This window comes from Fukomys damarensis, unplaced genomic scaffold, assembly GCF_012274545.1.
Source record: "Fukomys damarensis isolate Sample0158 unplaced genomic scaffold, DMR_v1.0_HiC HiC_scaffold_28, whole genome shotgun sequence".
NCBI classification, from domain to species: Eukaryota; Metazoa; Chordata; class Mammalia; order Rodentia; family Bathyergidae; genus Fukomys; species Fukomys damarensis.
Window position 1 is genome coordinate 7,644,689 of NW_022900940.1, and position 26,872 is coordinate 7,671,560.

Here is a 26,872-nt window from a genome sequence, read left to right on the forward strand (position 1 = left end):
AGGGAATTCCTCTCCTTCCACTTTTCATTTCCAAATGCCAAAGTCTTGCAAGCTGAGTGAGAAGTGTTTTTGTAAATGGATACAGTGAATTAGAAACAATGAATTGAGAACAATGGCTTACATCTAGTGGCTTCTTCATCTTTTTCTTTGATGAAGTAAACACTGTGCTTGGTATCATACTTATTCTTTCATGTTATTAAATTTCTTGTCAAACTCTTACTTAAACCTCAGAGACAAAGATGAATTCTCCCTCTGTAACTCTGAGCAGTTAAATTTACTTCTGTGACACCCTGAAAGTTGATTTAGAGCTAAGCTGTCTGCTTTTTATTGGCTTTCTGTAAAGCATTGCTTTCCTGAGTTTCTTTTCTTTCACTGTCTTGTAGAAGTATGTAATTTCAATTTATACTATAAGAAATTAGTGTCTGAGAAAAATCTAGAACGACTTATCACAAAAGAAAAATGTTTCTCAAAGCCTTTTGGGTTTCCCTCACATAACAATACCTTGGGCTATCAATAACTGGAGGGGCCAGAGGGGTGATAATTAATACTTAGAAAGTCATATTAATGTAAAGTAGAAATGATGATCCAGATTCAGTTAGCAACATAGCAAACTATTGTATTCCCTGCTAAAGCAGGGGTTACCAACTCCTGGCCATGGACCTATACAGACCTGGGACCCTGTAGGAACCAGGCTGCAGAGCAGGTAAGTGGCTGGCCAGTGAGTGAAGCTTCATCTGTACTTCTAGCCCTCTGCCTCTCTTGCATTACCTCCTGAGCTCTACCTCCTGTCAGATCAGCAGCAGCATTGGGTTCCCTGTTTTTTCAAGTAATCTAGGTAGCATGCTCATTCGACTCATCCCCAAACCATCTCCTACCCTATCCCTGTCCAAGGAAACATTATCTTGCGCAAAACCTGTTTCTGGTTCCTGGGGCCAAAAGGTTTAGGGACCCTCACACTAAATCCTGACCTCATATTCCACCAGTGGCTAATAACATTTAACTTAGACCCCTTGTACCACATTTGATCTTTTACTTATTTTTGTAATAAAGAGAAAAGTAGTGGGCATTTAGGAACAAAAGAAAAGAAAAGCATCAGAAATCTTAGAAAACTAGAACAGGTTTACTAAGTATCAGCCCCAAATATGAATTTTATTTACTGATATTTGCAAATATTGAGATGTGGGCAAATGACTGCCTGTGACAGGGAAGGCTTAACGTTAGGTTGTCAGGATGATACCCATTTGGAGAAATTTGGATTGGGTCATAGTATAGATTGGTCTATGGTCACTTCTTTGGACAACCGTATTTAAACTGTTATTATACAAATAATGGTGTTACTGTGTTCTAGGTATTTACGTTGAGCATTGGGGATGCCACAGGGACCAACACATGGACTTGATTTAAGAAACTCAGTTTTGTGGGGAAAACTTCAGAAAGAAGAGTGCACTAACAAATATAAGCAATACAAACTACTCTGTACCATCCCATCCCATCCCATAGACTATGACAGGATTAGGTTTCTATAAGATACACAAGGGCTCCAGAGAGAAGGAGAGTATTAAAAGCTTAGGGAATATGTATGGAGAAAACATGATCGTAAATGAGTGCTGAAGGACAACTAAAAGAGAAACAGGTATAGGGAGGGGAGAGTGTAACCTCAGAGATAGATGCTCCAAAGAGAATAAAAATACACATAGAAAGTCATGTGCCCATCAAATATTTAGATAAGTATCAAAGGAACCAGTTAGTGAACATTTTTGTTGCCTGCCTTGTTAATAGTCATTGTACACCAACTCCACCGTGAGAGATTAATTGGTTTCAATACGGACTGCATTTCCAGAAGTTGGACTTGATCAACTAAACTAATAGTCACTCCACAGTCTTTGCCTATGACTGGTTTGGATTCCAGGCTTAACCATGTAGCACATGACAGTTTCCTGACATCAGGGATTGGGAGCGTACAGGCCAATCGTGTACAGAGGGACATTTTCTGGGGTCTTCTCACTACAGCACAATGTCTCATATGTGGAAGCATGCATCCCAAGTTCCTGTGGTAGACACCTTAGCACAGAGGGAGGCATAGCCTAGGATCAAGCTGACACATGGCTAGCAGTGGAAGTCCCTGGGTCCTTGATAACACAATGTGGTTGAAATAACCATCTCCAGAGCGTGATGTACCTCTGCACTTATGTTACATGGGATGATAGGTTTCTTTGCTGCTTAAACAAGTTTAGGTTGTTTCTTGCAGGTGAAACTTCTTAAATCATAAAGCTTGATCATGTTGGCAGGGGATTCAAAATGTAGCAAAAACAAAGATTAAATTTTTGAAAATTAAGGGGCTAGATGATGAGCTTGAATAAATAAAGAAAGTTTTGATAAGGACAGGGCTTGCAGAAAAATACCACAAAACGTCTTGGAGGATAGATACTCAGATACTACCTGTAGCTCATGTGAAGAATACACAGGAACACAATGGCATTATCAGTTTAACACATATTAACTGCATGTTACGGATACCATCATGTGTGGCCCTGGTCAATTTAGCATGATATCTTCTAGGTCTATAAAAATCCTTGTCCCATTTTGTTCTGTTTGTTGTCTATACCACATTCTTGGAACCATATTTGAAAGTTTCAGTGTTACATTAGGGAAGTAGAAGAAAGTCAAGTCTAGGAAGTGGTTAAAATATGCTGGGACAGCGAGTGATTACACAGGAATTACAAATAAGGGCACACACACAACTCTTTCCCTTCCCTGCATTCACAGTAGATGTGATCCTTCAATCAGAGCATTTTTTCCCACTGAACCTAGATACAGCTCTGATATTTTTCAAAAGTTTTCCAGGCAGCAGGTCTCAAATCATGAAGGTGGGCACACAGATGAATTTATTTGCCACTCCTGATTTCCCTAGAAAATGAGGGACAGAGTACAAGGTTGTAAACCTGCGGAGAGATATCATGGATTGTATACAAGCTGCGGAGAGATATCATGGATTGTATACAAGCTTAAGTGTGGTAGAATCCACATGGGGCATGCCTGGGGTACAAAGAGCAAAATAAAAGGTGATAGAAAGTAGTGAGATCCTTTTCAAATGGGAAGGGGAACAAGTGATAAAAGGAAGGAGTGAAAGGGGAAGGAAATGGGATAAAAGAAAATAATTGAAAGAAAAAAATGGAAATAGAAAGTTTGTAAATGGAAGGGAACAGGAGGGATGGGAAGGGTAGGGGATGAGAAGTGGATTAGAGGACATTTACAAGTGGTAGATGTGTACCTGTGTTATATACGTGTGGTAAATGTGATCACTGTGTGCTGTGAGCACATGCTGATAAAAAGTAAACAAAATTAAAATTAAAAATTGCTCAGTCTAAGTGACACCCATCTATAAGTCAAATCCAGTCCATGAGTGACTTGTAACTTCTAATTTAGAGAACCATAAGAATTCTTCAATGGGAAGCCTTGTATGGAAGAAGGTTATTTGGTTTCTCTCTCAAAAAGAGGAAAGGATCAATAGATGGTAAACAGGGGAGACACACTGGAGTGTAAATAATTTTGTAACTGTTGATATTGTATAACAGTGTATTTTTATTGTTTATGGAAAGCAACCACAGCAAACCTTGGTAGTCAGTGCTCAGAGTTTTCCCGTGGGTGTTCACGATGGCTGAAACCATTTGAAAAATGATGCAATTATGTGCATTTTCAAAGGAAAAAGTTCCTGAGCACTTTTAGGTTATTCAAATTACATTTGCAAAAGCATTGAAGTAGTGAAAGCCCTGTTTACTGCGTCATTTCCATCTCCTGCTGTGTTTCTGCCTCCTCTGCCTTAGTGGGGAAGAGTGAATGAGTTCTGAAAGTGGCATGGGGAATGTAACACTCCCGCACTCTTCTCTTTTCAAATCTTTTCCCCTTGTTTTAGAGAAACAAATCTTTCTTCCCAAAGCCCTTGGGATTTGGTGTTGTCATTGAAGCTAGCCTTTCCTTCAGTCCTTCAAAAGTAATATTTGAACAGTAAATTTGAATAGACAATCCAGCAAGGTTAAAATGTCTGGCTCTATGACTCCATTGCACATATAAGTTATTTTAAAGCTTAGCAGACTTTGGATAGAGATTCTGTAAAGAATGTAATTCAAAATTGACATTGGTATATTTTGGGCTTTTACAGTCCTTAAGATTAATGAATTAAGATGCCAATATATTTTTAAATTAAAAAAAAATTTCTAAAGAGATGTCCAAGTTTCAAATGTACATCCATATTCAAGTTCCATCTATTAGCAACTTATTTATATGACTCTTCTGTAATGAACATTTATTGGAGAAGGCAATTTTCCTACATATTTATGTTGTGAGTAAATCTATAAAAAATTGGCTTCATTAGTGGTTTGCTCTGAAACCTGCAATTCTCTCCAATAAACTTCAGAGGCATTTCTCAACCTTGGATGAAGTTTAGAATCATTTTATTTTAAATTTTAAGTACAGATGTATAGGCCTCATTTAAAAAAATTCAAATCTAATTAGCTTTAAGATTTTTGAAAAGTTTCCTAAGTGATTCTGATGTATTGCCCAGGGGAAAATAGTGATCCACAGGAATAAGTTTAATTTTATTAGCACAGTTTAATCAGTTTTTAAAGTAGGGCTCAAGCCTGTCAAGCTTTATCACCCACTATGTTTCACCAATCTTAGTACATATATTTCATGCTCAATTGTTATTATCTTTTAATCTCTTTGCCTTTCTTGAAAGTAAATTCAGTAATCACTGTTTTCCTTTTAGATCCTGAAATAGGAGCAAGCTGGACACATAGCAGAGCAGTTGCTTCAAGGCCATTCACAGTGCTGTTCATGTTTATCTCTCTCTCATGTATATACAGGAAAATCAAAATATTAAATTTCTCACCCTTGGCAGATTTTTAATTTGGTCATGTGGTACTGTTTTTGCTAAGGAGATCAAATTTCCTGGCACAATTTTTTTTCTTGAAACAAAAGATGTAAATATGAATATTCCCTTTCTTCTCAACTGATGATGGACCTGAAGTCTAGTAATACAATGACCATCTTGTGATCATGACAAACAACAGAACGAGGAAGGCCTACGGGCAAAGAAGAAAGACAGGAAAGAGCCTGTACTCCTGATGACACTGCTGATATTTTACATCACTCCTGGACAACCCTTCCACCACCATACTGAAATACATCTTCAAGCCACTGTGCTGTGTTTTTCTGTGACTTACAGCACAATGTCTTCCTAAATAAAATTGCTACCATGTTTGCTTTTACATATCAGACTCTTGAAAATACAAACCAATAGTTTTAAAGTAAGGAAGCTATCAAAGGCACTTATGGTATACAAATTGAAGATAAACAATGTATTACAACACAAAGGAAAATTTTAAATTGAGCAGAAGTTATACTTAGGAGATGGGTAAGGGAAATGCTAGGATCACAGTTTGGGGATGACCAGAGGACCAGAAAGATATTCAGTTTTTAAAAAGATTCTGAAAATTCCTGTTTTAAATGTAAGTATTTGAGAAATTATTGTCACAAGTGTATCGGCCTTTTCATTTTCTTATTCATTTATGAAGTCAATATGAGACCACGATAAAATGGCCAGTAGTGGTGTGTAAATAATTCATCCAGGATTAATAAGCCTTGTAAATGAACATGATTCTGGTTATTCATGGTTTGTGTGAATTCGTGATGGAACAGGTCTTTCTTGCAAAGGACGCACATTGTGTTAGTTATTCAGGAAGAGTCCTTTGATGGATTGAATTAAAATTGACTCCACTGTCAGGGCATATTAAATAATGAGAAATCTGAGCTCAGAAAAATCCAGATGCTTGATGTGGAATTCCGTACATTTAAAATACATCTTTTATCATGCACCTTCATTTTGAAATCAAATAACTAGATTCTACCATCAATGGACTTTGGAGAGCAAGTATTATGACTATGATTATTATTTTATTTTGATAATTAAAATGGATCTATAGAGCACTTCTAATAAATTTCAAAATCTAAGGTTAGTACAAAAGGACTTAAAAGCAATCACCAGGTTAAGGCAAAATTCAGAGAAGGAAATGAAAGGCAAAACTGGTGAAATAAAATGAAGAGAAGCGCTGGGCAGAAAGGGATTTGAAAGGAACATTAACACTTCACATAATGAAAAAGAATATAGGTAGATAATAGTGAATATGGTAATGGTGAAGAATGAATGATGGGGTTACTTCAGCTCACACTAGAGAAAATTGATAATAAATAAAAGTCAGTTGGCAGATCTTTGGGTGTTTGGGACTTTTAAAAGACCCATAAATCAAATGCTTGTAATCTAAGTTTCAGAATGAGAAAAAGCACATGGGGCCTGCATATAATTTCCTAGGCTTCAGGAAAAATGCATGTCACGCCTACTGAAAAACAAAAACAAATCCATGAGAGCTTTTTAACATACAGCAGTGAAAATAAAGATCAGCAGAAATTGCCTTCTAAAAATATTTTAAAGGAATTTAAAAGAGACGAGGTCCTCATTATTTCCATTTCTCTACAGATTGCCCATGTGCCTCTATTATTCTGTGCTCTTTTCTTTTTAGTATATTCTAATGAGAAAACAATATGCATATGCATAATCTGGGCAGTGCTGCATATGTGAGAGAAAATTCTATGCATTAATTTGCCAGCTTCCTTTATGTCTGCCTCCCATATTTGAAGAACTCAAAGAAGGTTGCAGAGATTTCAGCGAATCACAGTACTGAAGGTTTCAGGTCATTTTTCATAATAAAAACAACCAGGGAATAATAGAACCGCATGCAACTTTGAAAACCTGTTCATTCTTCTCTTATCACTTCAGTCTCAAAACAAACATGTTTTTGGCCAATTCACTGAAAGATAGTTGGATTATGTGTTCTCTTATTATCTCTAAGACTTATCTCTGCTCATGGCCCAAATAATAAACAGTGAGTAGCAAGTTTCAATGTGACAAAAATCCTCAGACATCACTGAACACTCAGCACTTTTGGCAAATAAATTTGGCCCTAGTACTATGAATTATACCACTAAGCGAAACTGAATTTCATTTGTGAAGAGCTATCCAGCACTGCTGAAATCTGATTGCAATTTGTCAAGATTTTTATGTGCATCATTTTTCTTAAGTGTTAATTTCCTTGGGTAGCCTGGGTTCAAATATTTACTAGATGCTAAGCTTGAGTAAGTCATCTCTCTCTCTCTCTCTCTCTCTCTCTCTCTCTCTCTCTCTCTTTCTCATACTTAAGATTTAACCCAGTGCCTTTACACCGAGCTACATCACCAAATCCCTTTACTTTTTATTTTGAGAAAGGTTCTCCCTATTTTGTTCAGGCAGGGCTTGAACTTCAGACCGTCCTTCCTCAGCCTCCCAGAGCACTGGAATTACAAGCATGTGTCACCATGGCTGGCTGAATTTCCCTTTTGTGAAGTGGAGGAAATTGTACAATTTGGTTTCCGAGTTGCTGCAAGATTTCAAGGAGATAATGCAAGCACACCAGGCTGTTTTTTTCAGGTCCTCAGACCACCTGTTGTTTGGTAGTGAACTACAGACTAGTGGATTGATGAGGAGGAGGGAACCTGTATGTATTCATGATGCTGAGGGTACTGAGTTAGTTTCATACGCCAGTTAGCAACATCAGTGTACATAAATTGGTAGTCAGGCATTGGAGGATTTATCCCTTATTGCATATGCATGGACGTATATAGTTCACGAGGAGAGAATCTGTGAGTGCCTGCATTCTGCTCTAGCTTTTTCCCCACAGATGTGGAAGACTTTTGTCCATTGAACTTCTGGGAGTACAGATAATTTTAGGTGTTTTTGAATCATACACATTGAAGGTACATTAATATCCTTATCAGCTCTAATTTCATTGTGTGCAGGATAATGTACTCAGACTTCTTAAAATATTTCTTCAGTAATACATATTATTGGGCAGTTCCATTTGTGAAGTAACACCTTACTTATTAAACTTGCAGAAGTTTTATCAGAAGAAAAAGGAATATTTTTCTAGTAATAGTACCAAAGTAACAATTTTAAGTTAGGACAGCAGAAAAGCTTTAGTTGTTTGAAACTCTCATCATTTGGATAGTTTCAGCGCTCTGAAAAATGTGAACTGCTATGGCAATGGGGTTGAGGACATAAAGGGTGGGGTTGTATCAACAAGAAAAGTGTGTCGCTGTTCATTGACATTGTAAACAATCACCCTCAGGAGAATAAAGAGAGGACAAGAACTGTTGTGTTCTAACATTTCTCTCGGAGCCCCATCATCGAACACATTCATACAGCTGTTCTTTTTGTTTTCAACCAACAAATGACATAGCTCTTCCAATGATGCCTTTGTTTGCCTGTATTTCTAGGGTCTCAACTCTTAGAGCAGATCCTTGGTTTCTGGATTTATTTAGGGGGCAGCGTGTTGTTTTATTTGCACAATCAGATGTTTGTTTCCATTTCTAACTTGTTTGCTTTTAGGACTTGTTTTAAAAATATTCAGCTATATGAAGAAGGTCTTTCTAAATTGGTGAATTCCCTCTTTGATTATTTCTAACTGGTTCCCAATCCAGATTTGAGTCTGTTACCAAATAGAAGACAGAGCTCTCTCTGTCTTCTACTGTTGAAACCACCCCAGGATACTGTTTTAAAAGTTACTTACAGTCTATATTAAAGTATTCCACTTACTCTATTTTTATATTTGAGAGTATTTTACTGACATGTAATAATTATACCCATATATGGGACAAGGAGTGATAATTCACTGTATTCATACAATGTGTAATAATTCAGCTACAGCAATTAGCATTTCCATTTCTTTGAATGTTCATCATTTCTTTGTTTGGGGAAACTGAATTTCTTTATTCTAGTTATTTATAAAATACATAAATTATTGCTTATAATATTGAAACTTCAATATCTTTTTAAAGGAAAGGCTTTTGGGTCTTATGTAGTGCCTTTTCTAATTTTCTTGCCCTTGAAAAGCCAGTATTTGACAGTTGTGGTATTTTAATATTCAAGTCTTTCTGCTCTCACTGTTTTCAAGCATTTTCCTTGTCTTGAGAGCTTATCATTTAGTAAAATCTTTGGTTGAAATATAGTAGTTAAGGATAGTAAATTTCTTGCAAAATGGAATTTTACACCAATTTTTTGGTTTGTTTTCTTTGAAGGGTAGTAATTATATGCTTGACTCAGCTCTGAACTGGGGTTTAAATTCAGCCAGTATAAATATATCCACAACTTTAGCAATCTTGAGGAATATTGTACCATGTGATCATTTTCTCTAAGTCCACATTTCTTTTTCTATCATGATCTGTTGAATTGGTGCTTTCTTTTCCTAGTGTTATCAGTAGAAATTAGTCACAATCTCGCTGTGATGAGTTAGTGTCTAGGTTGTGAAGATTATAACATTTTCCCACAAAAATGCTCTCACTTCCTGGAACATTAACAGATATTTCATCTCTTGGCTAATCTGCATTATCTTAAATGTCGTCATTTTGGGAATTTAAAAATTATGCATCAATGAAGTAAATTAGCTTTTCCAAGTTAACAACTTTATACATAATAACTACGTTTCATTACATAGTAACTGTTTCATTTCGGAAAGCCATTCTCTAGTCTTGCCTACAGATGAAACAGTGTGGGTGGAGGGCAAATCAATTTGCTTCCTTTATACTCTTCGTGGAAAAGATTTCCAGGCTAATACTGAGACCGGGAAATGGGACTGGGAAGTAAAATAGTTTTAAAAAAAAACGATAAGCTGTAAATCTTGTGAAAAATCAATAAAATTAATCCAAAGCCCATGTCAAGGTTTTAAATAATTGTTAAAATATACAATCATAAAAGTGGTCAAATCTGCTGGTAACTCTCCTGCCCAGATCTCTGGATAGTTTTTCCTGAAAAAATAGAAAGGAAGACAGTTGTTTTGAACTAACTCACCCCAACAAAGATTCAGGTTGGAAACTATTTGGTGATTATAGATCTCTCCTTTCTATGATAGATTTTAGGAGAATGAGGTTTTCTTCTTCCCCCTCATAAGTTCCTTCTGGAGACTTATGGTTCATAACATTTGCATCAGTGTATACACTCCTTTATAGTTTCATTTTCTCTATGATACAGTCATTCTGAAGTTGAAATTTTTTATCCCCCCCCCACTCAGGCCTAAGAACAAGCATTCAAAAACATCGTTCCACTTTTTGAAACAAATCCCTTTTTCTTTCCACTGCCCCTCCTACATTTTGCCTATTGACTAGGTTAATGCAGTTCCAATGGGACTCATCTTAAACAGTTATTACTCTGTTTCAGACTTTTCTTCCCTACTAAAAGCATATAAACCTTACTCTGCTGACCCTGAAGTGAGAACTCGGTGAATGGTACATAATGAATGCTATAATTAAATAAATATAAATAAATAAATGCTTCATGAATAGCTAGGACAACATGTAGTTGGGTCTAAGGTCAAAAAGGAAAATTGGAAGGTTACCTGCGGATATTCTCAGTTTCAATTTTGTGCGAACTGCAACCTGCAACTCAAATAGCTTGGAAAGAGAGATATTACTGAATTTTATATTAAAGTAAATGCCTTATTACAAAATATATCATGACAGGGAACATCTATATTCATAGAATGTGTTGGTGTGTAGGTTGGGGATGTTTACAGAAAGTTTAGGCAGTTTCTCTATATTTCAAATAAAAGGGGGTCAATTTTTAAGTTTATTTGTAGTAATTGTTGAGCACAGTTTATTCATATAACAGCCCAACAAGTAAACTAATACAATTCAACCACAGATTTATGAATACTTGAGTGCTCCTTATAAGTAAGATGTTATGTGAGTTTGGGAGACAGAATGGCAGATGAATGAATATAAGGAAGAATCCAGCAACTTGTTATTATTTTAAAATATTAACTACATTGTCTTCTACCACCTACCCATTGCTTTGGGTAGCCAGTACAAGTCACAAACCACAAACCAAGAAATGTAAGGGTTTATAAATATTTACACTGAAAACTTTAGTGTTTTAGAACTTAATGTCAAAACATTATTTAATAAGAAGAAATCAGTTTCATTAAATCAAAGATTCTCTATTTCCTTCCTTGCTTTCTAGGACTGTGTCTAAATGCCAACCAGTGTCCATCACTCCAGGGTGTAAAGCTTATAGTGGCCGTAGGCACCATGTTGAGTTATTATTATCTATCAACACTAGCATTAGCTGGTAAGTTCTTGTTCACATCTGGACTTTGTCCTTTAGTCCCTGTGGCTACTGTGTTTCTCCCTTGTTTTCAGTTGCCAGACATGTTTAGATCCTTCTGCTTCCTGTATTCGGGAACGCCTTGAAAACCATTTTCCATTTTTTCACACTCTAAGTAATCTTCATCCCAAAGCTTCCTCACCCTCTCAAAGCAAAAACATAGTCCTTTATCCTGGAAGGCCATGTCATAATTTAAAATTTCAAGTTCTATTACTAAGGAAAAGAGGAAACAGATGTGGCGTATGTATTCAGGGTAATGTGAAGAATCCGTTACATTAAGGACAAGGCCCTGTCATTCTGTCTGTGTTTCCAATTGTCCTCACCTTGGGACTCACTCAAGAGTTCAGGGCTTTTGGAAAACTCACTCAGATTTGCATCCTCCCCACCCATTTCTGTTTTAGCAGTCATGGTTTTACTATTGTGGCAGGGCTTAGGGAGAGGGACAGAAGGATCAGAAGAAGTCTTTTCTTATGAAGCACTTACATTTCTTTCTTTAAAAAAAAATTAGTTAATATCATTGGTACATTTAAGGTATACAATGTAATGACATTCATCACTAGAAATTTTGTACCTTTACATAATACATCTTGGTTCTTATTTTTTCCCCATTACCCTGCCCTCCCTTCAACCCCTCTACCCCTCCCTAATTACAAAGATTTGATTCCATTTTTTATTTCCTCATATTAATTCCATTCTTTTCTTTCTTTTCCCCTACCCCTCCCACTTCCCCTTCCCCTTTGCACCTTTTCTTCCTATCACATTATCTATTATACATTTTAGTCCTTATTTACACTTTCAGTTTCTCACACTAGAGAAACTATTTAGTATTTACACGTGTCCTATTTATTTCCCTTGAGTATCACCTCAATGCGCATCCACTTAGCTAGAAATATCTCTAGTTTCTCATTCTTTATGGCTGAGTAGTATTCCATTTTACTTAAAAAAATACATTTTCTTGTCTCCTGTTGATAGGCAGTTGGGCTGCTTCCAAGTTTTAGCTATCATGAATTGTGCTACTATGAACATGGGTGCACACATATCACTGTGTTTTGATTCTTTTAATTCTTTGGGGAAGACACCCAGCAGGGGGATAGCAGGGTCAAATAGGACCTCCAATCCTAGTTCTTTCAGGCATGTCCATACTGATTTCCACAGCGGTTGCACTAGTCTACATTCCTACCAACAGTGGAGCAGGGTTCCTCTTTCCCCACAGCCCTGTCAGCATTTGTTATTGATTTCATGATATCATCCATTCTTTCTGGGGTGAGGTGGAATCTCAGTGTTGTTTTCATTTGCATCTCTTGAATGACCAGTGATGTGGAACATTTTTTCATATGTTTATTTGCTATTTCTACTTCTTTGTCTGAGAAATGTCTGTTCATTTCTCCCAGACCAAATCTGGGAGGTCTGATTATTTAAAGTTCTTTATACATTCTAGATAATAGAGTTTTGTCTGAGGAAGAACTGTTGAAGTTTCTCCCACATTGTGGGCTGTCTTTTCACACTATTGGTTGTTTCTCTTGCTGTGAAGAACTTTTTAATAAGAGATTCCACTTGTTGATTGTTTGTGCTAGTTCATGGGCACCTGAGTTTTTGTTCATAAAATCATTTCCTACACCATTGTCTTCAGGAGTTCTACCTAACCTCTCTGCCAACTGGCTTAGTGTTTCTATTTTAATATTTAGATCTTTAATCTATTTCAGTTTTATTTTAGTGAATGGTGAGAGATATAGATCTAGTTTTTATCTCTGGCAAGTTGAAACCCAGTTTTTCCAGCACCAGTTATGAAAGAGGCTGTCTTTCCTACAGTGAGGTTGTTTGGCTTCGGGTCCTGATGGTTTCACTGCTGAATTCTATGAGACATTTAGAGAGGAACTACTCCCACTTTTGTTTAAACTCTTCAATGAAATTGAAAGGGAAGCAATACTCTCAAATTCATTTCTGGAAGCAAGCATCACCTTGATCCCCAGAACAGAGAATGATCCAACCAAAAAGAGAACTACAAGCCAATCTCACTAATGAATATAAATGCAAAAATCTTTAATAAGATGCTCTCACAGAGACTTCAGGAGATACACCCTGACGAAGTGGGATTCATCCCAGGGATGAAGGTATGGTTCAACATATGCAAATCAATAAATGTAATACACTATATTAATAGAGCCAAGGACAAAAATCATATGATCATCTCAATAAATGCACAGAAAGAATTTGACAAAATCCAACACACATTTATGATAAAACCCCTCCAAAAAATTGGAATAGGTAGTCTCAACCTCAATCTAATAAAACCTATCTATGAAAACCAACAGCCAATATCATACTAAATGGTCAAACAATGAAAACCTTCACACTAAAATCAGGAACAAGACAAGGATGTCCACTATAAACACTCCTGTTCAACATAGTTGGTTTTTTTGTTTGTTTGTTTGTTTGTTTGTTTGAGACAGGGTCTCACCATGTAGTTGAGACTGACCTGGAACTCAATATGTAGCCCAGGATTGTCTCGAACTCATAGCAATTCTCCTGCCTCAGTCTCCCAAGTTCTGGGATTACAGGTGTGCATCACCACACCCCGGCTCCTGTTCAATATAGTTTTGGAAACATTAGCCACAGCAATTAGAGGAGAGAAAGAAATAAAAAGAATAAAGATAGGAAATGAAGAAGTCAAATTGTCATTATTTGCAGATGACATGGTACTCTATTTAGAAGACCCCAAGAACTCCACCAAAAGTCTTCTAGACTTAATAGCCAAATTCAGTAAAGTAACTGGATACAAGGTCAAAACAGAAAAATCAATAGCTTTCCTGTACACAAAAAACAGACTCACTGAGAGAGAAGTGGGACAAACAATTCCTTTCACAATAGCATCCAAAAAATTGAGATACCTAGGAATCCACCTAACAAAAGAAACCAAAGACCTCTATACTGAAAACTACAACACTCTGAAAAAAAGAGATTTAAGAGTGTATCAGAAAATTGAAAGATATCCCCTGCTCCTATGTAGGAAGAATCAATGTAGTGAAAATGGCCACACTTCCAAAACTACTACATAGATTCAATGCCACCCCAAATGAAATTCCAGAAGCATACTTCACAGACCTTGAGAAAACAATCCAAAACTTCATTTGGAAGAAGAAGAGATCTAGAGTAGCAAAAGCAACTCTAGGCAAAAAAGACAAGGTAGGGAGGTTCCCCAATCTCTGACGTGAAACTATACTACAAAGCTGCTGTGATAAACACAGAATGGCACTGGCAAAGAAACAGACCTGAGGACCAGTGGAATAGATTAGAACAGGCAGAAATAAATCCAGGCACTTACATTTCTTCATAATGATGATTGTGCTTTTCTGAAAGTCAGGAATCAAAAACTGATCATTTATTGCTCCTCTGAGTTATCCTTTCTTCTGAGCTCTGAAACATAAAACAATTGATTCTAAATATTTAATTGGTTCTAAATAGAAGAGAGCCATGACAAGAAGTAACAATAAGTACTAGGAAGTAAAACATATTGGACAAGATGTCAAAATATTACCTGATTACATATGAATAACTGAATTCTAATTTTAGATATGATTAATTCTAAATTTTAGTACTATTACTCTCAATTAATTTTTAAAAATTTGAGTTTTAGTACTTTCTCCTATAGTTGTTTATATAAATAGAGGACTAGGGACTATAAAAATTAGCAAGCATGCTTACTAAAAGCAAAACACAGATGCGAAAACATTTTTGCAAACAGGGAATACAATTTTCCTTTCATAACTGATAGCAATGCTAAAATCTGGGGTAAAATTTTAACCTTTGTAATAGCACATAATTTGAACACTTCTATTAGTTTATATACTGTTTTGCCTTGGATAAATTTTTTTTGTGATGCACTTAAAAATTTTGCAAAAAATCTATTTGTATATCAGAATATGTGTAAATAAAAATGGACCCACGATTTCAACATAGATGTAGCAAAGTTCTCAGTACTTTTTGAGAGTTATCAGGAGTCATATTTCATTTTAATTTTTCTCTTTTGTTTACTTGGAATTGATTTTCAAATGTACCCAATAAATCCTTCAAATATATAAAGCTTTATGTAGTTATTCTTCTAGGTTCTTACATACTTGGCTATAAATGGCATCTTTTTAAAAAAATATAAATTCATTAGTAGTGCTGATCTCATAGACAATAGTCTTTTGACTCAAAGGTTTTAATAATAGTATTTGTTTCTTTGCCAGCTGTGCACTGAATTGTGCTGGAGATGTTAGTCTTACCTTTTGTTATTTAAGAATTGCTGTCAAAAGACAATTCATCAAAATAGAATCTCATTAGTATTAATCCTAATAATTTACCAAGCAAGATCACATGCTCAATTTCGTCTTTTCTTGACGTCACCAAATTTTTCCTAGCTCTGATTTTCATAATAGAATTTCAACTAAATTCTCTCCCTATTAAATCATTCTACATTTAAAAATTGCGTTTAATTCCTCAGAGTGAGAATGATGCTATTGAAAGCGACCCTGATGATCAGAAAGTGAAGCCCTGTGGTCATATAGCTGAGGAAACAATTTTTGTGACTGGTTCAAGGTTATGTGGATGTGCTATGAGTATACTGAATCAATTATAATAAAAATAAAATAAGAAGCTAGTGATTGTGTTTCACAAAGGTGAATCACCATTACTTGTATTTGACTTCTGCACATAAGTCATTAGTGTGTTTGGTTCTGCGGCTGGATGAGCTTTTGTTTCATATATTCTTGGTACAATGGATGCAAATTGTTCTCTGGCCAATTTACACACCACATTGGGGACTGATATTGAACTTCTCAGTCCAGACACAAGTATTTTTCCTCCAACACTTTAATAGGCCTTGCTTTCTTCAGCTGAGCATGGGGTGGGTACGAGGGAGCTGGCTTTATACTCAGGAACCATACTTCATGAGCAGTAAATAGAGCAAATCCTCACATCCATACTCTAAACCTCGGAATTCTTACAGTATGACTTCCCCTGTTGCTTGTATCAGGCTAGGGGAGAGCAATTTCACATTTCCCTCTCTCTCTCCTGCTCATACTTGCTAGGCCATGTGCCTGTTGAGTAGAACTTTTTATTGTTTAAATTATTTTTTTTGCTTTATTTTTATCCAATGGCAATAGTGTAAATATTTAAGTTAATAAAATAAAATGAAATGGCACAACTCCAGGGTGTATCTGTATTCTTAGTATTTTTGGTTATGTTTAATTCAGTGTAATACACATTCTAGTAGAGGCTTAATATATTCCTATGCAAAATCTTAGGGCCAGTTATGTAAGATCCATGGAAAAGTGTTGCATAGATACCACTCCTCATTTATTTTTCTCCGATTCTAACTTAACTACTCTGTCTTTTAAATAAGAGACGGATGTTTTGTCTGAAAGACAGTAATGGTGACAATGGAAGGCAAAAACAGAATTCTTGAAAAAGAGGGTGAGATTTACAGTCTGTCTTGACTGTTTTGTACTTGATCTATTCATTCATGTGCATTCTCGCTGTTGCTTTACAGATCTCTGCCAATGTTTTTCAATATTGTTACTGAATATATGAGCCAGGCTAACTTTATAAGAGAACCGGTTTATGTAGTTGGTAGTTCTGAAGGTGAAAGGTCCAGGGCTCACATCTGGGGATGGCCTTCCAGCCTGCAGAGTTCCAAGGTGATACATGGGAAGAACATGCATTTCTGCCTGTGTCTCTCTCCCTTTGGTTATCAAGTCACCAGGATTCAATCACGGGACTCATCTAAAGATTTTATTTAATCCTAAACACTTGTCATAGCTTTCACCTCTAAACATCATAGTCGGACAAAGACCCACCCCTCTCAAGGGATTAAATTCCTGCATGAATTTGAGGGTAACAAACCATATTCAAACCATAGCAAGATCCTTATGCTTCTTATTTTCTAACAGAACATTTCAAGTGGGCCGGTGCGAGCGCCCAAACCCTATAAGCAGACAGGCATATGTTACCACATTTTTAATAAGTCCATGGCCATACGGAGCTTACATACTGCTGCTGGGGTTGAGTGGAGATTGCACAAAATTACAGCAGGGCAGGGAGTCTTTTGGGGTGGGGTGATAAACAAACAACTTTTGAGATCTTGATATTAAAGGATCAGCTCAACTGGTGCTGACCATGACCTAATAGTAGAAAAAAAGTAAAGGCCCTCAGAAAATAAGTGACAGTCAGTAGAAATAGATGGGATTACTGGATTTACCTCCCTAAAACCATCTCACTGGAAGCAAAAATGGTTCTTGGTCATTGAGATTATATCTTAACCCTGACATCGTAGAGAAAATACTGTATGAAGGCTTCTGAAAGATAATACTATTAGGAATTATAATATTCAGCAATGAATATCCTTTTCAAAGCATAATTACACTGAAATGTAACATCAAGAAATAGAGCTGGCATAGTGGTGCATACCTGTCATCTCAGCGCTCCAGAGGCTAAAGCATGAGGATTTCTGTGAATTCTAGGCCAGCCTGGGCTACATAGTGAATCCAAGACCAGCTTGAACTACATCAACACCCAAACCAAAACAAACAAACACACAAAAGAGAGAAAGAGATGCAGAACCAGTAACAACAATATCCAGTCTCTGAGGCTGCAAGCACTGACACCAATCATGAATCTTTCAAGGGTTGTGCCTTCCTTTTTGATCTACCTGTTAAGAACACATAGCAGCTAGGAGTGACATTTGGATCAGTTTAAGCCACCTTACACTCTTTGACATGATCCTGGGAAAGAAAATCATAGGAAATGAGTGAATGCCTGCTCATCTGGAAACATGGTCAACACGAGACAGCCCCATCTACCGTAATAAGCCATACTGGTAACTTTCAGGCAGATATTTAGAGTGCCTCTCTCCACCCTTACAGAGAAGGCCATAAGAAGAAAGAATTATGCTTGTCTCATTCCCTAGCACCATCCTGGTTCCTGGAAGACATTATAAAGCATTCAATAAATTCTGAGAAATGGATAGATGGCAGAGTGGCTATTTCCTCAATTCCTCAATATGATAGTAAAGTCTAGAATTCAGAAATAATTTTCTTTGGAGCCTCCCCCCTTTTGTCTTTTCTTTCTCTTTTTTGTTGTAGAATGTCTTTAGGTCCATAAGGATTTCTCTTTTACTTATCATCTTTCTTTTTTTTCCCCTGAATTGATTTCCAAATATTCCTAGCCTTACTTTTACTTTCTCATCCCCTAGATGCCTCTGAGAAAATAGCTGGTCTTCTAGTTCCATTAGCAACTTAGTGAATCAGGCTACTTCTCATTCAGTCCTTGACATTTAAGAAGTAGATTCATAGAATATCTTCTGATTAGAAAGAGGAGAAAGTTATAAAAACTAATTAATGTTCAAGAATAAAGTTTTTGTTATTGTTAAAACATTCTATTATGATTTCAGCTTCCCAATTTTAGGGTTAGCTCACCTTTCTAAAGAATAAAACTATCTTTGATCTTCATGACAAATTGAATCTGAGTGTCTGAAAATATAGACCTTATTTTCCTTCTTTTATTTTTTTTTCATTATAAAGATAACCTTGTCTCTATTGTAAATCAAAAGTAACTAGGGCCTTGTGTCTTTTGTAAAGCTATAAGGAAAAACAATAGGCCCATAGTTCTGGTCCTGTACTATGTCCCACACATCGTAGGTCCCTTTTTAGTTTCTATATGTGAATATTCATTCTTCAGGTTTCCAATTAAGGAGAGGGACCATGCACAATAAATTTTTCAATTTTGATGGGACAGATCTTTCAGTTAAACTTCATGGCTTTAAGAAAACAAAATAACTTAGTGTTACTCCATCTCCAAATAAAAATATAAAAACAGGTACCAAAAAAACAATCACAAAACCATCCAGAGTAGTAATAACAGTTCAATTTTATTTCAATTTTTCTTTTACTGTAATGTAAGGAAGATCTTAAAAGAGAAGTGAAAAAGATCAGTTTTGATTTCCACTTGCTAACTCATACAAAAGAAGCAACACATTAAAAATTATTTTCTCACTATTATACTATATTTGCCCACTTTCAGGGTAAAAATTAAAGGTGGGAAGAGTGGAGGTAAACATTGAATTCTACTAAGGAGGTATTTAATGGTCATTGTACTTTCAAGAAACATGCACTATAAATCTGATTATGACTAAAACTACAAAAGTGGCAAGAGCAAGGTACTATCAGGAGAGGAGAACGGACATGAGTTTTACTTAGGAAATATAGAACTTGTACAAGAAATTCACTTTACTAATAATTACTATTTAGTGATTAAGTCTGAGAATTATGTTTCATAGATACATTATCTTATCATTTATAGTTTCCATGACAGGTGGAAATTATTATTCTTATGTTATAGAGATGGGCACCACTGCTAAGAAACAGAAAGAAACATGGTCAAGGCCATAAAACTGACACAGAACTAAGTCAGTTGGATTCCAACACTGATTCTCTTAGCCACTACTCTATACTTTCTTTTTCTTTAAATATTTCTGCAGCATATATTTAACTTTCAGAATTGAAATTAACTCCCATTTTATTGAAATATTGTATATTTCTTTCTCTTTTCTTTCTTTCTTTTTTTTTTTTTTATACCAGTGATCAAGTGATCCATCTTGGGTCCTTGAGCTTGAGAGGCAGACAGTGGAAACACTGACTTAAATCCCTGGCCCTGTATATCTCTATTTAAAATTTTTTATTCACAAAGCTTTAAATATATTGAGAACTGTGGTTTACATTCTATTGCATAAACTTGACTGATGTAAATCTTGTATTTTTAAAACGTGATATGTGTATTTGCTTTCTGATGGCTGGCACACAATACCTGACACCAGTTAAAGGAGGAGGGGTTTAAGTTGCTCACAGTTTCAGGGAATTCCATCTGTTTCCAGAAGCATCATGGCAGAAGGGCACAGTGGAGCAAAGACATTCAGCTCATGGCACCAGAGAAAAAGGGACCAGGGACCAGATACAGCACTCAGCCGTCCTTCCACGCCTACTCAGACACACCCAGAAATGCACATTACCAACCCAATACATGGCTCTGAAGCCAATCAATCGACATAATTAAGCTTAACTACTGCAATACCCTTTAAAGGTATATTTTATAAGAAAAAAGGAAGAAATAAAAAGGAGTAGAAAGGATTAAATGATGAACATATATAGTTTTTAAACCCTCAGTGTTTCCTTTTTCTCTCTAGGGGAACTGATAGGTTGTTACAGGGTAATTACAGAAGGTTTCTTGAGGATACAAACTCAAAAGCAAAAAAAGATTATGTTATACTTCAAAGGATGTGAATTAGGAACCTGCCTAGATAGCAGTATTCCACGCCCCCTCAACTACAACTTCTGTCAGTTAGATTTCTTTAGCTCAAAATGATCCATCTATGCACTTAATATAATGTAAAATGTCACTTGTAAAGAAAGACTCTGGAATGCAAAGGTGAAAAGCAAAATTCTTAGGCCCAAGCAGAACTGTCTTTGAGACTCAATCCTCCATTTGTGAGCTGCTCTATCTGGTTATATAAAGTGGGAATAAAGTAACATTCACCAAATAAGATAATTGTGAATATTTAATAAAACAATACATATGAAATGCTAGTCCAGTTTCTAACATGTGCTGATATAAATAAGCAGCAGGATATGGTGATAGCTGTCAGGTTACCAGGGTGCATGATGGAGATTAGAATGACGACGGTGACAGTAATGGTTATGACACTGGTAAAGGTGGTGGTGGTGGCAGTGGTATTGGTAGAAAATAGTACACCTGTCTTCTTTCGCAGGATTTCAGACTTTAATATATTTACAAACCTCTCAGACATCTTGTTAAAGTATATAACGTAATTCAGTAGGTCTTGGGTTAGGTCCAAGACTCTTCATTACTAACAAAATCCCTGATATTTGATGTTGTGGACCTGAAGGTCCAGACCGTGAATACACTGTGAATCACACATGTAAAAAATAATACTGAGCCACCATGAAGACTATAGGTGAAGTAAATAAGTATAGTGACTTTTGCAACAATCATACTCTGTGGAAAGAATTTTTGCTTTACAACCCTGTGCTTTGACCACTGAACTATTAAATTTAGTTAGGTAAGTTTCTTTGAGCAAGTGCTCTCTGACCTCCACAGTGGCAGACACATACGCAGATGTGAATCCTTCCTGTGAAGAATTTACAATTTTACTAAGATGACAAGACAAACATGAATAAAACATGTATATGAAAATATAAGGATGAATAAAATGAAATGGGAAACTGTACAGAATGAGAAATCGGTGCTTCTATGGGGTGAATAAGGCAGAGAAGCTGCTTCCTTCTAGTCAACCAAGGTGATTATTAGATTAGCTTTTGTCTTTGCCTAACAAAGAGGATATTATACAAATTGTGGATCTTTCAAAGAAGCCAAATAAAAAACTCTTCCTAAATAGTGTTGAGAGCCTGAGGACATGCAAAGGAAATTCCAAGGGAGAAATCACTGTAGAGCCCTGGTGAAGGTGGAAATGAAGCTCTGAAGAGAGGGGATTTTTGCCCTTAGTATGGTAAATTTGGACCACTGCCAAGCTCAGTTTTTTACTAGCGTGGGGAGTTGCTGCCTGTGGTCATTAAAGCATGAACTAAGGAGTTAGAAGTTTTGTTCAGCAGCAATACCATGTACATGTGCTAGGACCTGGGTTCCTTCCACAACTGCACAAAAATGTACATGAAATAGGCTGGTATTGTAAATACCTGAAATTCAAGCTTTCAGAATGGTGGGCTGCTTTCAATAGTTTCGGGATGGACACATGGTGGAAAAGTTTAAAAATACCTTAGAAGTCTGTGTACCTCACATGCTTGGAGCTTTAAGAAAAGTGATGCTGAAGACAGCACTACAAAGACAGCACACCTTGAATAAGACAATGGAAACAAGAACTGGTGAAAATATTCATATCAAGTACAATATATTTTTTCTTTGATTCTTACCTCAAAAATATTCAATTAAAGCTGAAAAAAATAAAAAGAATATTCTTGGGCAAAGTCAGTGGAACAGCAGCACTCACAGATGCACACACGTTTCTATGTACACACAAATTCACACACACACACACACACACACACTTTCACAAAGACCTAAAGGTAAAAATTCTTTATCATTTTATAAAAATTAATTAAAGCAAGTGAGCAATAGAAGCAATTAGGGCAAAGTACTGTGTAATAGAAAATACTTTCTAATCATTGCATCTAATTAAAAAGAAGAAATCATGACTTTTAAAGGTCCTTAATTATTATAGAAGAAGAAAATTAATTAGCAGACCTTTGCAGCTGGATATTTAGGAATGTCTTTGTATAAAAGAGATGTCCAACTAAGGAGGCTTGTTAAGTCACAAAGATCAATGGGATTTTTGACAATAGAGGCAGATGGGAACTCTGAATAGGAGAAGCTTGTTCGCTGATCAAGGGAAATGTTTATTTTTCATACTAGGATTTGAGAAGAAGAGAAGCTAAATTTTGTGAATTGTTGGGATATGGGTTCTCCTAGTAAATCAGCCAGGCTTGTTTTTAGGCATAAATGGACTGGTCTCAAAGAACTAGCTTTGAATTAATTTATATTCAAGGATTCAAAGGTAATTCAGGTTTCAAGGTTTTTATTATACAGGTAACTGATTTCTACCAATGTTGGAATAAAATATATCGGTCATTGTTGCTCTGGTTAATAATGTGATGGATATCAGCTTCTCACCTATTAAATCAACATAATCGAATCTTTTTTGCTACAGTGTAATATTCTTTCTTTTTAGAATATTAATCTTTTCTTGTTATATAAGTAACACATGCTCATTAAACATACTACAGAAAATAGATCAAACATTTAAAAAGAACAAAGGGAAATCAATTGTTTTCTTTTAATACAACTGTGGCAATAGACACAATGATAATGTGCAGTCCCCACTTCTTAGCCAAGGCGAATTTACCATTTTCAGATGCTCAACTGCATGATATAAAATGGTGCAGTACTGGCCTCAACTACAAGCATTCTCTCATTTACTTTAAACCATCTCTAGATTACTTATCAGACCTAATGTAATGTAAATGCCACGGAAATAGTTGTACTGTATTTTTAAAGGAAATAATGGTAAGTTTGTTTTAAAATAATCTGTACATATTCATCACAGACAGACCCAATGCTTATTTTTTTCTAATATTTTCTATATGAGTTTAAATGAATCTGTTGCTGTAGAACCCAGATACGAGGGCCAGCGAGTGGGGGCTCTACTGAGAAATTTCGGAGCATTACAGTTGCTCTTTTTATACAAGACGATGTAATCAACTTTGATGCCTCTCATTATCCTTTTTGTTGAATATTATCCTTAGAAGATATAGGCTTATTATCTTTAAAAATCAAAATGGAGAAGACATGCTTGAAATCAGTTTGTTGAACAAAACATAATCCACATAATGCAAGCAGAAAATCAGCATAGTCATTCTCAAAACTGTTCCTGGTCACTCATTGTCATAACTTGTACTTTCCAACCTCTGGGGTGAAATCTCAAGCTAGTCTCACAGAGCTTCTCGTTCACGTCATATAACTAGCCCAGCCTCTCATCCAGCTGAAAACTTCTGCCTTTCTCCAGCTCAGATCTGCTTTGGGCTCATAAACCTGATGTGTGTGTGGGGTGGGGAGGTCATGGAAGTTACACTCTGCTACTTCACATTTTCTCTACCTATGTTTCACTTCCAACCCCAGCTCCTTTTCTTATTCTAGTTTCCTTAGGGAGGAAGCAAGAGAAGAGAGACGATGCAAAGATCAGAAAATGTCTTACCAGGCAGGTAAAATGTTTCGTTGATTTTTTGGTGTTTCAAATATCCAAAAGTGATTTGATATTTACTGCGCAATTTTGTGGTTATTCAAACACCATGTATTGCCTTAATAATAGTTTTCACCAATTGCCCTTTACTTCTTGACAGGAGGAGGAGGAAATTGTTTCTTCTATTTCTCAATGTTTTATTTTTTAAATTCTATTTTGTTTATTTTTCTATTTGTCCACCTATTCTGCTACTCATATAATGATAAAATTGATGTAAAATAAAGTTGGCCATTGTAACCATTCTTCAGCATATATGTAAGGGGCATTTCCTACACTCATAACCCTTACCGCTCCTCTTTGGTAAAATTCTGCCATCATTCCCAAAAGAATCCCTGAACTTCTTAAATGAGAAGTGCCCCTTCCCTCTGTTCCTGGTAACACCTGTTCTACTGTATTGCTCTGAATTTGCCATTCAAATAACCCATATTATTGGAATCATGTAGTATAGGTCCATTTTTGTGTGTCAGTAAACATTTCTTTTTACACCCTCATACTAGATAGAAAGCTGGAAGTTCACAGAAGTAATTCCAGAGACTTTTAATCATTGCCTGCTTTGGTGGCCTGGCACTTCTAGTACTGTTCTCAGCTTCAAGGCCAAAGCCCAATAGCTCCTTTCCTCCCATTTCTAAATGTCAGTAATCTTATTAGAATCTTATGCATTGTTGCAGAATATTCACACCAGGGAAACTATTCGGTATTTACACATGTGGGACTTATTTATTTCACTTAGGAGTATATCTTCAATATGTATCCATTTTCCTATAAAGGAGATCTGTTTTGACAGCCTGTCCACATCTGTACAAGCTCACGATAATACAAACACTGTGAATCCCATAAGGGGAGTCAGACATGTGGTTTTGCCCACTAGCAGGACATCCTTCCATGTCATATTTGGGGGACTCTGATGTGATTATATGAAGTTCCAACTGATAACAGTTTACATTCCCCTTTGAGGTTTTTAGATACTCTGAAAATCTGGAGGGAGATAAAAATAACGTCTTTAAATGCATATTTAATCTCTATGATTAAATGTTTTCTCCTTCAAAAAGGAAAGTGATATTACTAATGAAGGATTAAAAAATTGCCCAAGTTACTGTGCTTTAAGGTCAAGAATTGCTGATGTAAAAAGGAAGCTTGCTTCTTATAACCCATTCTTGCTATTTATTCATTCAGAATGTTATTATTTAATTCCTGTTCAGTGTTATTTCCGGAAAGAATTTGAGACTGGTTTCAAAGGGCTTGGCTATGTTAATGACAGCTTATATCGATGAGGTATTTTAGTTTCCTTGAGTAAAAAAGCAATTCTTGACATAAATCCATCTCCTCAATATTTTTCTACTTTAGAGAAAGGAATACGGAGGGCATTAAGTTTAAAATTTGGCAGATTTCATCATCTCTATTTTAAAAAAGGAGAAAGCCATATGAATGAAGAACTTGGCTTTTAAAACATAGAAGTCAGAATTATATACAAGGCAAAGACAATGCAAAGTGGTGATAGAGAGGGACAGGGGGAGGGAAGGACCTACTTGCAGATCATAGTATTGGGAAGTCTGTTTCCTAACAGAAATTCAGGTTACTTTTAGACTTGGAGAATGGGACTGAGAACAAGAATAAAGGCAAGTGCCAGACTGAGCATCAAAGAGAACTGTAATAGCCTTTCCAAGAAAAAAAAAAGAGAGAAAACTCTCTAGCTTAATTTAATTCATATTTACCTATTCATATTCGAACCCAGAAGAAAATGAAATATGCTGGAACAAGAGTTTGAGGGTCACTTACATTTGAATAAGGGTTAAATTGGATAAAACTGACCAGTTTCCAGCCTGCCTAGACATTCCGTTTCTTAAAAATTTTCCATGTCAACACCATTGCAAACTTTAAGCATATTTAGAGTATTTATACATTCCAGAGGAAGCCAATTTATATTTATTATATGTGCATTATGGAAATGGGGACTGTCACACATTCAGACAGAAAGAAACAAAAGCCATCACCTTTGCCTGCCGAGGTTAGATGTTCTCATGCTTTTAAACAGTTCTAAGATTAAATTTCAAAGACAGAAGATTTTTTTTTGTAGTAGTTCAAATACTTTAATAAGCAACTGTCAATGACATGCAATTAAATTGGCCATGACCAATTTGAAATTTGTAGGTAGGTGCTATACCCTAATTTGCTCTTGAATCTTTAGCTTCAGCAAACAAAGAAGGCAACGATCATGCTCGGTTCAGAGGACATTGCAACCTGAACAGAGCACCAGCATGAGATGGCCCACTCCCCGCCAGTAACCTCTGTTAAATCTGGGCTGTCAAGTATCTTGTATCACTTAAGGAAATCACTGTCAGAATCTATAACCTTCCCATCTATGACCTCTAACTAAAGATCACCAGGATCACATTTACGGCTGACAACTTGGGATTAGTATTTGGGGTTGCAGCGAGGGAGAACACACTGTGGGCAGCCGTGAGACATCTCAGCAGAAGAAACCGAGAAGGGACTTGATACAGGAACTGGGGTGTGTCACCTGGCTAGAGGAGGAGTTTAAGATTTTGAAAAAGCTTAAGAAAATGGAACTTTGCTTTGTATTAAGAACTATCAGAAAGTGGAGTAATTGCTGGGCTTGGGTGTTGTCAGTCCAATTTATGGTACTATCATAGCATCTGACAAACACATATTTAGCAAACAAAAGTGTATTTGGCTCGGTTCTGGAGGCTGAGGGGCCGCATCTGGTGAGCACCTTCCCTTTGCATTATCCCTTGACAGACAGTGGA